At 39.7% G+C, this 16607-nt stretch overlaps 1 long non-coding RNA gene and 1 pseudogene across 1 annotated transcript; both read right to left on the reverse strand.

Moving 5' to 3' along the window:
- Positions 1-3672: 3672 nt before the first annotated feature.
- LOC132535844 (uncharacterized) lies at positions 3673-9987 on the reverse strand. Its single transcript, XR_009547581.1, has 4 exons — positions 9921-9987; positions 4724-4806; positions 3929-4088; positions 3673-3798 (listed from the first exon to the last, which is right to left on the reverse strand). It is a non-coding gene; the product is annotated as an uncharacterized LOC132535844 (long non-coding RNA).
- Positions 9988-14829: 4842 nt separating this feature from the next.
- LOC132535960 (U2 spliceosomal RNA) lies at positions 14830-14974 on the reverse strand (annotated as a pseudogene).
- Positions 14975-16607: the final 1633 nt, after the last annotated feature.

A 16607-nucleotide genomic window follows, 5' to 3' on the forward strand; every position in this document is an offset into this window, starting at 1 on the left:
GGTCTGCAGGTGTCTTTCTCTCCCCCTTTCTGTCTTCCCCTCCTCTCTCCATTTCTCTCTGTCCTATCCAACAATGACAACATCAATAACAACAATAATAACTATGACAACAATGAAAAACAAGGGCAACAGAAGGGAAAATAAATAAATATTTAAAAATTTTAAAAAATGAAAATAAATAACCCTGATGGCAAAAATATAATAAAGAAATATTACATCAATTATAGAAAGCCGACAGGACTTTCAAAACTTCAAGAACACAGTATCTGGAATAGATGACAAAAGTGCTGGGAGGATTTTGTGAATGGGAGCCACAGAATCCTGAATGGATACGTGCCTGCAACACCTTTGTGAAGCTCAGGACGTGTCCTTCTTCAAGATCCACAAGCTGGGTCTTGCACAACCACACTGGCCTAGTCAGCTATAGATAACTGACCTTAAAAGACAGTCATGGGGGAGCTGGGTGGTGGTGCACCTGGTTGAGCACATGTATTACAATGCTCAAGGACCCTGGTTCGAGCCTCCCATCCCCACCTTCAGGGGAAAGCTTTACCATTGGTGAAAGCAGGGCTGCAGGTGTCTGTCTCTCTCTCCCTCTCTGTCACCCCCTTCCCTCTTGATTTCTGGCTGTCTCTGTCCAATAAATAAAGGTTACAAAATTTTTTTTTAAAAGTTAAAAAAGACAGTCATGGGGCCCCTTGGAATAGACCTAAAACAGACCTACCAGCTTTTTCTAAAATGGAGACCCCCAAATCTTCATCTGCAATATTCTTGTCTTTAGGTTCAGATTAGTCAACATTTTTTTCTGCTTTCTATCTTAACTCTTTTTCAGCCACCAGGTTCCAGATGCCACCATGATGCCACCCTGACTTCCCTGGGCAGATGACCCCACCCATGTGTCCTGGAGTCCCGCCTCCCCAGACCCCTGCCCTACTAGGGAAAGAGACAGGCTGGGAGTATGGATCAACCTGCCAACACCAACACCCATGTTCACTGGAAAAGCAACTACAGAAGCCAGACCTTCCACCTTCCGTACCCATTAATGATCCTGGGTCCATACTCCCAGATGGATAAAGAATAGGAAAGCTTTGGTGGGGGGGTGGGGGTGGGATAGGGAGTTCTGATGGTAGGAATTGTGTGGAATTATACCTCTTGTCTTATGGTCTTGTCAATTATTTCCATTTTATAAAGAATAAAAATAAATTAAAAAGTGGCCCAACCTGCCCACTAGCTGCCCACAGTACGCCCTGGGCTGAGGACAGCTACATTTAGGCCCGAACATAATGCACTTTCTTCAAGGACTCATCAAGTGATCACCCACAGGGCACCAGGTTTATTTATGGGGTGGTGCCTGCCTACTTGGACACCTGAGACGTGGTCTCTGAGCCTAGTCGAGTGTGGAAGTTTTGAGAGAACTGAGCACAGATGTCGCCCAGCCTTCCACAATTAGAGATTTAAAAAAACAGTAAAGGGGGAGTCGGGCGGTAGCGCAGCGGGTTAAGCTCAGGTGGCTTAAGGACTGGCATAAGGATCCCAGTTCGAGCCCCCGGTTCGTGGGGAGCCGCTTCAGTGGTGAAGCAGGTCTTCAGCTGTTTCTCTCCCCGTCTTCCCCTTCTTTCTACATTTCTCTGTCCTATCCAACAACGATGACATCCATAATAGTAACTACAACAATAAAAACAAGGGCAACAAAAGGGAAAATAAACATTAAAAAATCAGTAAAGGATGTGCTGCCTGGTGGGTCAGAGCTAAAATTGGGTCCTCTGAGTAGTCTGGAAGGTTTCTGGGGGCTGGGGTGGTGGCTGAAGATCATAGCTCAACTTCGCCAAATCAATTCAGATGCCCCAGGGTATAAGGGTGACAGTGCCACTCACCCTAGAAATGTATAATCCCTGTCTCCTCTTGGGAGCGTTAAAGGCCACACTCAAGTGCCAAGTCAAGCACTGAGGCTCAGAGGAGGGTGTGATGACTGGCACCACTTGGGGAGACACAGTTCACGGCTATTCTGCCTGCTCCAGGGAGAACTCTAACCTCCCCCCGACCAAAACCAAGAGTCTATGTCAGCACTCTGGCCCATTTGCCTTTGTTATGTCACCAGCCTGACTTGAGCCTTCCACCTCTCAACCCTGAGGAAGTTTCAACCACCTTCCTCCTAGTAGCTTTCAGAAGCAGGGATGTAGAATTCTTCCTGGGGGAGTCGGGCAGTAGCATGGCAGGTTAAGCACACGTGGCACAAAGCACAAGGACCAGTATAAGGATCCCAGTTTGAGCCCCCACTCCCCACCTGAAGGGAGTCGCTTCACAGGCGGTGAAGCAGGTCTGCAGGTGTCTATCTTTCTCTCCCCCCCTCTGTCTTCCCCTCCTCTCTCCATTTCTCTGTCCTATCCAAAAATGATGACATCATTAACAACAATAGCTACGACAATAAAACAAAGGCAACAAAAGGGAAAATAATTTTTTTTTAAAAAAGAATTCTTCCTGGGATTCTCAGCTGCTTTCTTAAAGAGCCCCAGCCCATACCTGGCCCCTGCGGTGAAACACATTTAACAAAAGATACACATGACAGTTTTTTGAGTAAACTGCAAAACTTTATTGAGAAAACTGTAAAGGTCAAATTATCAGAACATCAACAGTATGTTTCACACTTCAGCTTGTCTGTTTCACACTTCAGCTTGTCTTCTTTGTGTTTTACTGGTGTCCACCATCTACAATATAAACAAAACAGTTATAAACATTACTTAGCAGAACTTAGATGACAATAAAGGTTCACAAAACATGACAGATTTTTTTAAGTATTTATTCTTGAGAAAGATAGGAGGACAGAGAGAAAGAACCAGACATTGCTCTGGTACATGTGCTGCTGGGGATTTTACTTGGTAGGTACCTCATGGTTGAGAATCCAATGCTTTAATCCTCTTTGTTACCGACTGGATCATAAGTTTTGGTTTTCTTGGCTGAAACCAAAATTAGGACAGTAGTCACCATGGACTCGTGTGCTAGATTGGACAATTTCTGCTATGTAAGCACAAGTTTTCTTAATATATCACTCTATGACGTTAAAACAGTAACCGATTTCTCAAACACAGAACAGATTAAATCCTCTGAAATTAACTAAAAGATCATTTGAAGTAGAGCAAGCCTAGTGATTTCAGCTAAAAACTACAAGATCTTCAATAAGCAGAGACAGAGACACCTGCAGCCCTGCTTCACCGCTTGGGAAGCTTTTCCCCTGTAGGTGAGGGTCAGGGGCTTGAACCTGGGCCCTTGTGCACTGTAATGTGTGCACTCAGCCAGGTGTGCCACCATCTTCCCCCCTTCAAATGCAGTGTTCCAAACTACTCTTTTAAATATATGATACACTACTTAGGAAAAAAAAAAGAAATCACTAAGCTTGCGCTGTTTACTCAATTAATAGAAGTGCACTTAAGGTAGTTGACCTTTTTCAAAAAATGTATTAAATGACTTGCCATGGATGTTAAAGATTATTTACCCCAGAGTAATAAACCCCATAACAATGTTTTTAAATCCAACAATATGGCTTTTAGTTCGTTTTTCCTGGACACTTGCTTGGAATCAAGAATTTGGTGCATGAATAGCCTTTATACTGGTTACAGTACTGTAGAACAGACCCAACCCAACAGCTTACACCACCAATGAGTAACATACCTCTTCCTCCCTGAGTCTTACGAGCAGTTTGTTTCCGTGAAAATCTCATTCTCCCTTCAGGGGGGACCTCGCGGGTCTCAACTCCAGTGTCTTTCACAGTCACATCCTGACTAGTACTTTCTGCTGCAGCTTCTTATGGGAGAAGATGGTTATTAATTTAACCAGCAAATTCTAACAGCATTATTGACTTAAGCTCTGTACCTTAGCATGTGTGTGTGTGTAGTATAATATAAACACCAAATTGTCCTTCATCCCTGTTTACCTTGACGCTCAAGTGATCCAGTGGCTGTATCCTCCTTTTTTTGTTCAGCAGCCGCAGCCGCAGCCACAGGCCCAGCCACAGCCCCAGCCTCAGCTGATGCCTCAGCTGATGCCTCAGCTGAGGCCTCAGCAGATGCTTCTTCAGTCTTTTTGTCATCCTTCTGGATTGGGGGGGGGGGAGAGTAGTTTCAAGTGAATCATATGAATATAAGTAAGTACTCTAGAGTAAGAGGAAGCACACATATATGTGCTTCAGAAATCAGAAGAGATATTTCCTGTTCTCTGTAACTATCCAAAGATAGAAAGGTATCTAACCAAGGACCAAAAAATCTGAAAAAATATTTTGTCCTTTTTAAATTTTTTTTTTATTTATAAAAAGGAAACATTGACAAAACCATATGATAAGAGGGGTACAGCTTCACACAATTCCCAGCACCAGAACTCCTTATCCCATCCCCTCCACTGACAGCTTTCCTATTCTTTAACCCTCTGGGAGTATGGACCCAAGGTCATTGTGGGATGCAGAAGGTGGAAGGTCTGGCTTCTGTAATTGCTTCCCCATATTTTGTACTTTCAAGGGGCCTGTTTATTAATAAGTACACTAGGATAATTATAGGGATGATTTCTAGGCCCACATAAATGTACACATTCAGATATAGCACTTGCTCAAGAGCTCATTCATGGGGTTCATTTTGTTCCCATTTTCAGCAGGGAAAGCCTTTATAGAACACGCTCAACATTTTTTTTTCCCAGAATTGCTTTCAGCCAATGGAAATAAAATGTTAAAAGCACTCACCAGCAGAAGTTCAACCAGACTGGACCTGGAATAGTCCACTCTCCTTGTAGATCGAGCTCTTGCACGGCCACTCATTGTTCACACTGAAAGAAAAGTTGTAAATTGGAGAATTTATTTTTAAAAGAGTCATACAGTAGAATCATATAGTAGATAATCATATAGTGGAAGTTGATACCTTCCAAGATCCCCAGTAGATGCCTAAAGACACATGACATACTGAACTCTATAAATCTATCTCCCTGTGCAGACCTATACTAGAATGTCTAATATATATGCTAGGCATAACAAAAGATATAATCATAAAATAAAAATTACAAAGGATTCTGTAACAAGTAATGTGAAGCTGACTATACAAAACAGAACTTTTTTAAAAAAGCATGAACAGATGACCCTGTTAAGCACACATTGCTATGCGCAAGGACTGATGGAAGGACTTGGGTTTGAGGCCCCGCTCCCCACCAGCGGCAGGGATGCCTCACGAGTGGCAATGCAGGTCTACCACTGTCTCTCAGTTTCTTTCATTCTCCATCTCCCTTACCCCTCTCAATTTCTGCCCTATCAATAAAACAGAAAACACAAAATTAAAAAAAAATAAAAGAATAGCCGTCAGGAGTGGTGGATTTGTAGCGCACAAAAGACCTCGGTTCAAGTCCCTGGTCCCCCATCTGCAGGGATAAAGCTTCACAAATGGTGAAGCAGGGTTGCAGTATCTCTCTGTCTCTCTCTATCTCCCCCTGTGCTTCCCTCTCAATTTGTTTCTCTGCAATAAAAAACATGGGGTGTGGAGGTCGGGCTGTAGCGCATGCAGTAGGCTAAGTGCATGTGGCACAAAGCTCAAAGACCGACTTAAGGAGCTCAGTTCAAGCCTCCGGTTCCCCAACTACAGGGGGGGTCGCTTCACAAGCGGTAAAGCAGGTCTGCAGATGTCTATCACCCTGCAGGCAAAAAAATAAAAACCAAAATAAAAAAATAAAAAAAACAAAAATAAAAGCAAAATAAAACTAAAAATAAACAAATTAAAAAAAAACAAAAGTAAACCAAAAAACACCAAAAGTAATAAAAAATTAAAAAATAAAAACAAAAAACAAAATTAAATAAATTTAAAAAAATAAATAAACCAAAAAAAACAAAAAATAAAAACAACCAAAAATAAATAACCAAAAATAAAGACAAAAACAAAAATAAAGAAAAACAAAAAACCTCCCAAAAAAACAATAAATAAATAATAAAAAACCAAACAAATAAAAAAACCAAAAACCCCAAAAGTAAAAAACCAAAAAAGAACCAAAAAACAACAAAAAATAAAGAAACCAAAAAAACAAAAATAAAAACACACAAAAAATAAAAAAATAAAAAATAAAAATAAACCAAAAATAAAATAACAAAAATAAAAGAACCAAAGAAAAATAAAAAATAAAAGAAACCAAAAAACAGACAAAAAACATAAGACCAAAAAAGAATAAAAAAACAAAAATAAAAGAACCAAATAAATAAAACAAAAATAAAGACAAAAAACGAAAATAAATAAAACCCAAAAATAATAAAAAGTAAAAAATAAACCAAAAAGTAAACAAAAAAGAACCAAAAAAAAACCAATAAATAAAAATAAAGAAACCAAAAAAATAAAATAAAAAATAAGCCAAAAATAAAAAACAAAAAAGTAAACAAAAAAGAACCAAAAAACCAACAAATAAAAATAAAGAAACCAAAAATAAAATAATAAAAAATAAACCAAAAATAAAAAACCAAAAAGTAAACAAAAAAGAACCAAAAAACCAATAAATAAATAACAATAAAGAAACCAAAAAAATAAAATAAAATAAAAAATAAACCAAAAATAAAAAGCCAAAAAGTAAACAAAAAAGAACCAAAAAACCAATAAATTAAAATAAAGAAACCAAAAAAATAAATAATAAACCAAAAATAAAAAACCAAAAAACCAAAAATAAAAAACAAAAAACAAAAAAAAATAAAAAACCAAAACAAAAAAAACAAAGAAAAATAAACAAGTAAAAATAAAGAAACCAAAAAAACAAAAATAAAGCAAAAATAAAAAAACAAAAAAATGAAAGAACCAAAAAAAAGAAATGAAAAATAAACCAAAAACAAACAAGAAAAAACAAAAAATAAAGAAACCAAAAAAAACCCAAAAAATGAACAAAAAATAAAAAACCATAAAAAAGCAAAAATACAAAAAATACAAGAACCAAAAAAAAAACAAAAATAAAGACAAAAAACAAAAATAACCAAAAAACAAAAAAATGATAAAAAGTAAACAAAAAACCCAAAAACCCAATAAACAAGTAAAAACCCAAAAAATACCAATAAACAATAAAGAAACCAAAAAAATAAATAAACCAAAAAACAAAACCAAACAAAAAAACCCCAAAATAAACAAAAAATAAAGAAACCAAAAAAACAAAAACCAAAAATAATAAAAATAAAAGTAAAAAACAAAAATAAAAGAACCAAAAAAAAAGAAAATAAAAAATAAAATAAAATAAAAAAACCAAAAATAAAAAACAAAAATTATCCAAAAATAAAAAACCATAAAACCAAATAAAATTAAAAAACAAAAATGAAAGAACCAAAAAAAAACAAAAAAAATAAAAAAACAAAATTAAAAAATTTAAAATCCAAAAAGCAAAAATAAAAAGATTAATAAACCAAAAATAAACAAATAACCAATAAATAAATAAACAAAAAACAAAATAAAATAACCAAAAAACCCCAAAAGTAAACAAAAAAGAACCAAAAAACAATAAAAAATAAAGAAACCAAAAAAAACAAAAATAAAAATACAAAAACAAAAAAAATAAACCAAAAATAAAATAAAAAACAAAAATAAAAGAACCAAAGAAAAAAAAATAAAAGAAACCAGAAAACAAACAAAAAAACAAACCAAAAAAGAATTAAAAAAATAAAAGAACCAAATATATATATAAAAATAAAGACAAAAATAAAAAACAAAAAACCCAAACAATAATAAAAAGTAAAAAACCAAAAATAAAAAACCCAAAAGTAAACAAAAAAGAACCAAAAAACCAATAAATAAAAATAAAACCAAAAAAATAAAATAAATAAAAAATAAACCAAAAATAAAAAACAATAAACCCAAAAAATAAAAAACAAAAATAAATGAAAAACCAAAAAAACAAAAATAAAAAAACAAAACAAAAAATAAAAAAACAAAATATAGAAAAATAAACAAATGAAAAATAAAGAAACCAAAAAAAACCAAAAATAAAGCAAAAAATAAAAAAACTAAATAAAAGAACCAAAAAAACAAAAATGAAAAACAAACCAAACAATAAAAAAACAAAATATAGAAAAATAAAAAATAAAGAAACCAAAAAAACTAAAATAAAGCAAAAATTAAAAAAAAACAATGAAAGAACCAAAAAACGAAAACGAAAAAAGAAAAAAAAACAAAAAATGAAAAATAAAAAACCAAAAATTTTAAATACCAAAAATAAAAGAAAAAAATAAAATAAAAAATAAAGACAAAAACCAAAAATAAAAACCAAAAAACCCAAAAATGATAAAAAGTATAAAATAAGCCAAAAAGAAAAAAAACAAAAACCCAATAAACAAATAAAAACCCCAAAAATACCAATAAATAAAAAATAAACCAAAAAAACAAAAATAAAATTATAAACCAAAAAAACCAAAAAACCGAAAATAAAAAAACAAAAAATAACCAAAATAAACAAATAAAAAATAAAGAAACCAAAAATAAAAATAAAATTAAAAAACAAAAATAAACGAAAAAAAAGAAACAAAAATAAAAAGATTAATAAACCAAAATTAAAAAACGAAAAATAAAAATACCAAAAATAAAATCAATAAAATTTTTTTAAAAAACCCAAAAATTAAAACAAAGGCCCCCCAAAAATAAAAAAACTAAAACTAAAATAAAAAATGAAAGAACCAAAATAAAAAAACAAATAAATAAATAAAATTTAAAAAACCAAAAAAAATTTTTAAAAAAATAAAAGAAAAATTTTAAATAAAAAAATTTTAAATTCAAAAAACAAAAATAAAAAGATTAATAAACCAAAAATAAAAAAACAAAAAAAACCAAAAATACCAAAAATAAAAAACCAATAAAAAAATAAATTTAAAAAAATCCCAAAATTAAAATAACAAGCCCCCCAAAATAAACAAACTAAAATAAAAAAATGAAAAACCAAAAATAAAAAAAATAAAAAATAAACCAAAAAAATAAAATTTAAAAAACCAAAAAAAATTTTTTTAATTAAAAAACAAAAATAAAAAACCAAAATTAAAAATTAAAAAAAAAAAAAAAACTAAACCAAAAAAAAAAAAAAGCCAAAAAAAAAAAAAAAACCCAGCTTGTTTCACAGCACGCCTCTCCAGTCTGGAAAGGGGCTGTAGTAACACTGCGCATGCTCAAGCTCCCCGGAGTCCCCATTCTGGTGTCTCGGGTTCCTGGTGTCTCAATATCGCAACACACTTTCCTTTTCGTCCAAATCCACCACCCCCTCCATACAAGCTAAACCGGCACCCCGGTGGTCACGAGACTCACGAGACTCAACAGGGCACAAAAAATACCACACCACCGCCATCTTAGCTACTCTTTCAGTCACGTATGCAGTTTTCTTACTCCAGGCCACCACATATATATATTATCATTTCCATGTTTTTCATATTTTTTTTTAGATAAAGAGAACAATAAAAAGCACAGCACCCAAGCTTCTGCACTGTGGGGGGAGGGGGCTTGAACTTGGGTCGTGCACGTGGCAAAGCAGCGTACCATCGACGACGGGAGCCATTTCACTGGGCCTAAGTTAACCTTCAAGCAGAAAAGAGACCCGCCACGAGCCGCAAAACTTCTCCCGCAACCCTCTAACCCCCGTGGGGTGAAACAGCGGGATTCAAACCCCGGGGCCCACCCGGCAGTAGCTACTTTATAGGCTCAGAGACCAAAAGACATAAACCCTGAAACCCCAGCTGCCTCAGACCCCGCAGACTGTGCTGACTCCCCTCCCCCAAGCTAGTCGGGCCCTCGGGGCCTACCAGGCTGCTGCTTTCTCCTCAGACCCACTGAACCCCCATAATCTTCCCTGGGGACCGCACCTCCAAAACTTCAATACTGCCCCCGAGACTGGCCCCATCTTCGTCTAACCCTTCCACACTCACACAATCCCTGCCCGCTCCACCCTCAGGGGCCTACCCGCTGAGTTCCAGGCACTGGAAAAATCAGAACGCAGAGAGACGACTTGCACACCCTCACGGCTTCGTCCAAAATGGACAACTGCACCCCGCGCCTGCGCACTTGACTCCCCTCGGCTGCGCAATGGCCCCCGCGCCTGCGCACTTGGCTCCCCTCGGCTGTGCAATGGCCCCCGCGCCTGCGCAATGGCCCCCACGTGTACTGCACAGAGCCCCATCCCCCACCGCCGCCCGCCATTTTGGCCAACGGTTCAGCAACGACTGTTCAAAGGAGAACACAAGCTCGAGGCCCGCACAGGGAACACAGCTGCAGAGCTGCGCCCACATACTACAACCTCCCTACTCTCTCTCACTCACTCACTCACTCACACTCACTCACACTCCAACATACCAATACTTGTCGCAAAGCCGCAAAGCAGAGAGTTCAGCACTGAGCAGAAAGGGGAGGAAAATGGGACCGGTTCGCTCTCCTTTGCCGCCTAAAAGCCAAGACACCAGCCAATCAGAAGCCAAGACACCAGCCAATCAGAAGCCAAGACACCAGCCAATCAGAAGCCAAGACACCAGCCAATCAGAAGCCTCAGCGGTACGGCGGGAAAACCAGCACTTGCGCAGTACAGTGCGTGTCAGTTGAGCTGACTCACGCCCACCCCAGTGGGTAGACACCTCCCTGTCTGCTGGGGGCGGGGGGGGGGGGGGCATTGAACCTAGACCCGGAAGAGCTTGGTTCTTATGTTCTGCACACGCCTTCGCCGGAAGAGCCGGAGGGCTTGAGTTTTCACATTTTGCACCCCTAGATCCGGGAAAGTCAAAGGGCACGAGTTCCCCTCCCCCACACCATGACTCATCTTCGTGGCCCCCTACCGCCCCCATTTGCCCTTTTTCCTCCAATGTATTGCCCTGCTTGCGTGACCATAGCCTTTCACAGTCTCCCCCAAACACATAGGGAAACAGGGATGAAGTGTCATGGGGGCAGGGGTCCAGGGAAGGATCAATAAAGCCGTAGGGCCAGGGAGATGCACCGCCATTGCACCCTCGATTCATGATGGAGCCTCAGGTCGCAGGTTCAATCCCTGGCACCGCCAGAAGCTGGAACTGAGCAGTGTTCTGCCTTAATAAGTGCTAAGTTAGCCTGCAGCACTGAAGCACCCACCACTATAATGGAAAGGGAAGGGGAAGGGAATAGCGGGTTGGTGCGGGGCGGGGGTGGGGGGCACAGGTGGCACATCGGGTGAAGCACACACATTATAGTGCTCAGGGAGCAGGTTCAAGCCCCCGGTCCCCACCTGCAGGGAGGAAGCTTCACAAGTTTATGGAGTGGTCCTGCAATTGTCTCTCCTTTTTTAATTTTTATTTATAAAGAGGAAACACTGACAAAAACCATAGGATAAGAGGGGTAGAACGTCACACAGTTCCCACCACTAGAACTCCGTATCTCATCCCCTCCCTTGATAGCTTTCCTATTCTTTATCCCTCTGGTACTGTGGATCCAGGGTCGTTATGGGTTGCAGAAGGTGGAAGGTCTGGCTTCTGTAATTGCTTCCCCGCTGAACATGGGCGTTTGCAGATCTGCTTCACCACTTGTGAAACTAGCCCCCTGTAAATGGCTCGAACCAAGAAGATCCTTGTGTGGGTCCTTGTGCTTAGTACTATGTGTGCTTAATCGGTGTGCCACCGCCCAGCCCCAGTCTCTCTCCCTCTTAATATCTTCCTCTCCCCCCCCAGTCTCTTTCCCTCTTAAAGTCTCCCTTTTCCCCCAGTTTCTGTGTCTATCCAAAATAAATAAATATTAAAAGAAAAAGAAAAAGTCACTGCATGCATAAGCCACACGTATAAGGCACACGCACACCCTGTAACCCAGCGCTTCTCCTTGAAGACCTCCAGAAAGGCTGGGTCGGGTGTGAGCACAGAGTCAGAGTCACATTTCCCTCATCTGGGGCTCCAAATGCAGGGCCCTTAGCGATGGTACTCAAAACATGTGACCATGACTTTCGTCTTCACTGAGGGCGGGAGGATGGGGAGAACCGGGAGGATTGCAGCCTGAACCAGTGCCAGACAGCATAGCCGGTTGCCTACACAAAGACACGAGTTTTCTGGGGCCGGGTGGTGGTGCACCTGGTTGAGAGCACATGCTACAATACACAAGGACCCGGGTTCAAGCTCCCGGCCCCCACCTGCAGGGGGAAAGCTTTGCGAGGGGTGAAACAGGATTGCTGGTGTCTCTCTGTCTCTCTCTCTGTAACCCCTTCCCTCTTGGTTTCTGGCTGTCTCTATCCACTAAAAATGTGTGTGGAGGGGGTGGGGGTGGGGGTGGGGGGGTGGGAGGGGGGTGGGGGTGGGGGGTGGGAGGGGGGAGGGGGGGAAGGGGGCGGGGGTAGCGGCGGGGGGGGGGGGTGGCTGCCAGGAGCGGTGGATTCTTAGCGCTGCCACTGAACCCCAGTGACTCTAAAGGGGAAAAAGAGATAAAGAAAGAGGCAGAGATAGAGATAAAGGATGAGAGACACTTGAAATGCTTCTCTACCACTCTTGAAGCTTCCCCACCCTACTGTAGGTGGGAACTGGAGGCTTGACGCCAAGTCCTTGTGCATGGTACTATGTGTGGTCTACCAGGTGAGTCGCAGCCCAGCTCCAGGAAGTGTGTTCATTTCTTTCATTTCCTTTTTCTTTTTTCTTCTTTTTTTTCTTTCCCCTCCAGGGTTATTGCTGGAGCTGAGTGCCAGCACCACCACTCCCAGTGACCATTTTTCCCTTTTTATATCTTTTTACATTTTTATTAAATAGGACAGAGAGAATTTGAGAGAGGAAGGGGACATATAGAGAGGGAGAGAAAGACACCTGCAGACCTGCTTCACCGCTTGTGAAGCAAACCTCCTGCTGGTGGGGTGCAGGGGCTCAAGCCCAGATCCTTGCTCTTGGTACTGTTTGTTTCACCTGGTGTGACACTGCCCAGCTCCCATGAGTATGTTTATAGGAAGTAAGATTACTTCTTTCTGAGGGGGTTGGGTGGGGTTAATGGTTTACAGGAGTTTCATGGAGGCAGTTTTGAAATGTTTGCTGAATGTGACCTTCTGTTGTTTGTCTTTTTCCTTGAAGAGAGACCATGAGTGACACAACATGTAGAGGTTAGCTTAACTGACTCCATCTTGGTTCATCAGCCTTATTGTTTCCTATTGAGACGCTATATATTGCCAAGTAATGGCTGAAACTTCATTTTGTAAATTATTTTTATTTTATTAGATAGAGACAATCGAGAGGGGACAGGAAAATAGAAAAGCAGGGACAAAGAGGAGATGCCTGCAGTACTGCTCCACCATTTGTGAAGCTTCCCCCATGTAGGTGGGGATCAGGGACTTGAACCTAGGTTCTTGCACATGGTAACATGTGTCCTCAATCAGGTGAGCCACCACCCAGCCCCCAGGAACTTCACTTTTATATCATGAGCACATTTCTAAAATAATGTCTTGTAGGTTATAAAGCACTAAACAGTGGACAAGGTGGTAGCTTGGCACTGGCGTACAAGGATTTGAATGAGATTCTAGGTTTGAGACTTAGAAACGCATATGCCCACGCAGTGTTCTACTTTCTCACTCTCTCATAAAAAATAATAATAATAAAATAAAATAAAATATTTTTATAAGAGAGCAGAATAAAATGTAATAAGTAATCTTTGCTTATTGCAGAGCTCCACTATGTGATAAATGAACCTTTGTTCATATCCTGCTTCGATATATTTTTCCAAGAAAAGAAATATTTGTCCTGAAAATAGTATAATTTTTTTTCTCTCAGTGCAGCATGAGAGGTGTGTTTCTGGGAGTAATGTATTATTTATATAGTAAAGACGTGTCCTCCATTAGCAATTGTTTTAGAAGATGAACTCTTTTGTATATCATTTTTTTTTCTAAACTAAATTATACTCTGTGAGTGCATTAAAGAAAAGTCAGAATGCTACCTAGAGAATGCCTCAAACACCACATTCTTTATTGGTCTTCTAAAGGCGAAAAATATTATCTAAAACCTTTCTAGAAATCCAACCCACTCATACCATCGACTCCCAACTCTGTCAAAGACAGAGTGGATTCTTCGCTACATCACTCCTACAGCGTTTTCATGACAGTAGGTTTATGTGAGATTTTTATTTCGTATTGTTGCCTGTGCTGCTTCCCACCACAAAGAGCAGGAACAGGGAATTTATCTTTTCTCAGTATCATCAGTTCCTACCATAGTGCTCACCACACAGTGGGTGGTAACTATCATGATTGTTTTTTTTTTCCATTCATTGATCTTATGTGTCCTCATATATGTAATCCACTCTGTCATATCACTGGCAGTGTTGGTCTGGTTTAAAAGGCATATTCATAAAATGACATATGATGCTCCATCCGGGTCCCCCTTCAGTGAAGGGCCTTAGTCCCTCCACTCTGGACATGTAATTGACAGATAGCTTTTGGACCCTCCAGTGATTATCATAAACAGAGGGAGCTGCTTCACTCCAGGTCACACTCATTCCCTTGGTAGCTCACACTCAATGACTGATCAGTTTGTGAGTATCAAGGCACAAGCTATCAATCTTACCAATGTGTCCTAGAACCCCAACTCTCCAGAACCCTGCCCCACTAGGGAAAGATAGACAGGCTGGGAGTTTGGATCGACCTGCCAATACCCATTACCAGTGGAAAAGCAATTACAGAAGCCAGATCATCCATCTTCTGCACCCCATAATGATCCTGGTTCTATGCTTCCTGAGGGATAAAGATCAGGAAAGCTTTCGTGCAGAGGGTAGATAGCATAATGGTTATACAAAGAAACTCTTGTGCCTGAGGCTCCAAAGACTCAGGTTCAATAAGCCAGAACTGAGCAGTGCTCTGGTAAAAAAGAAAAAAAAAAAAAAGAAAGCTTTCAGTGGAGGGGATGGGATAAGGAATTCTGGTGGTGGGGATTGTGTACCCTTCTTATTCTATGGTCTTGCTGGCAATTATTACATTAGTAAAATAAATTTTAAAAGAAGAAAATAAAAAGATACTACACTTGTTCTTAGCCAAAAGGCCAAGAAACAGTAACAATTTTTTCCAATATTGAAATTTAAACCTATATGTTTTTCTCTAATCATTTCTTTTGTTTTCTTTTTTCTTTTTAGTAAGTTAGTGGTTTATAGTTGATACATGTGTAAAATTTCTCAGTTTTCTGCAAAACATTCTCAAACCCAGTCTAGGTCCTCCTCCACCATCACGCACCAAGATCTGAAAGCCCATCTCATCCACCAGAATCCATTGTTTTGATGTAGTACACCAAACCCAGTCCCAGTTCTACTTTGTGTTTCCCCTTTCTGTTCTTATTTCTTGACGTCTGTCCATGAGTGAGACAATCCCATATTCATCCTTCTCTTTCTGACTTATCTCGCGTAACATGATTCCTTCAAGCCCATCCAAGATGAGGTAAAAATCTTCTAATCTGCCCTACTTTGTCATTCACCTTAAGCCACTGTCTATCTTTCCTAGTGATTGCATCTTTGACCTATGAATCATTTAAAAGCATGCTCTTAATTTTCAGATTTGGAGGGTTCCAATATAACATGTATTTAATTGATTTGTAGTTTAGTTCAGCTGCAATCACAGAATGTACTCTTGATGATCTTGATCCTTAAAAATTATTGAAATATATCTTGTGGTTGAGGATATAGTTTATTGTGGTTAAATATACCATATACACTTGAGAAGACTATATTCTGCAATTGGTGGATGGCGGTTTACATATGTATCAAGTAGCTCGAGGTGACTGAGAGTACTGCTCAAGTCTTCTATGTCTTAACTAATTTTTTCGGGAGTCTAGTGATTCCATCAGCCAAAGGGGGCGTTAAAATCTCCCAGGAGAAGGGTCAAGTGGTGGCACACCAAGTAGAGCACACATTACCATATACAAGGACCCAGGTTCAAGCCACCCCCCGTCCCCACCTGCAGGGTGAAGCATGGCTGCAGGTATCTCTAGTTCTCTCTCCTCTGTCTCACCATTCCCTATCTCTTTTTAGATAGAAACAGAAAGAGAGAGAGAGAGAGAGAGACTGACTACAGCACTGAAGCTTCCTCCAGTGTGCTGGGGCAGGGCTCTAACCTGGTTCACATACAGGGCAAAGCAGCACACTATCCAAGTGAGCTATTTTGCTGGCCTCATCCCTTTCTCTCTTGATTTATATCTTTATCAAAAGAAATAAAGAGAAAAAATGATGAAAGAAAGAAGAAGCCAGTGACAGTGGAGCAGTCAGTTGTGTTGGGGTCTGCTTGGCCCCGATCTAGGCCCAGCAGACATTCTGTAAGCCTGGCTCGAGTTTCACTGATGGTCACTAACTTCCTCAGAGTGACACAGCATTTCCTATAGGCCGTGCCTGAATTCACCTCTGCCCTCCAGCTGATGATGCGTAAAGAGCATAGGCTCCACTGACGGTGACACCACCTCACACCACCTCTAACGTCATCTCACCCTACCTTCCCATCCCTGCCTCTACCCCCTGCCTATAAAAAATGGTCTTTTTCTCAATAAAGCGAGTCACTGCCTTGACAGAACTCCCGACTTGGTGTGGTGTCTTTTCTTAAGTCGTCGACACTCTCCCTCCCGCTCAGCCCCAGAAGGGGGGGTCCGGCTGGTCCAGATCTCCCCTCCTCGCGACTACCTGTCGGGGAGAACCCCGACAAGTTGA

This window comes from Erinaceus europaeus, chromosome X (genome assembly GCF_950295315.1).
Source record: "Erinaceus europaeus chromosome X, mEriEur2.1, whole genome shotgun sequence".
NCBI lineage: Eukaryota > Metazoa > Chordata > Mammalia > Eulipotyphla > Erinaceidae > Erinaceus > Erinaceus europaeus.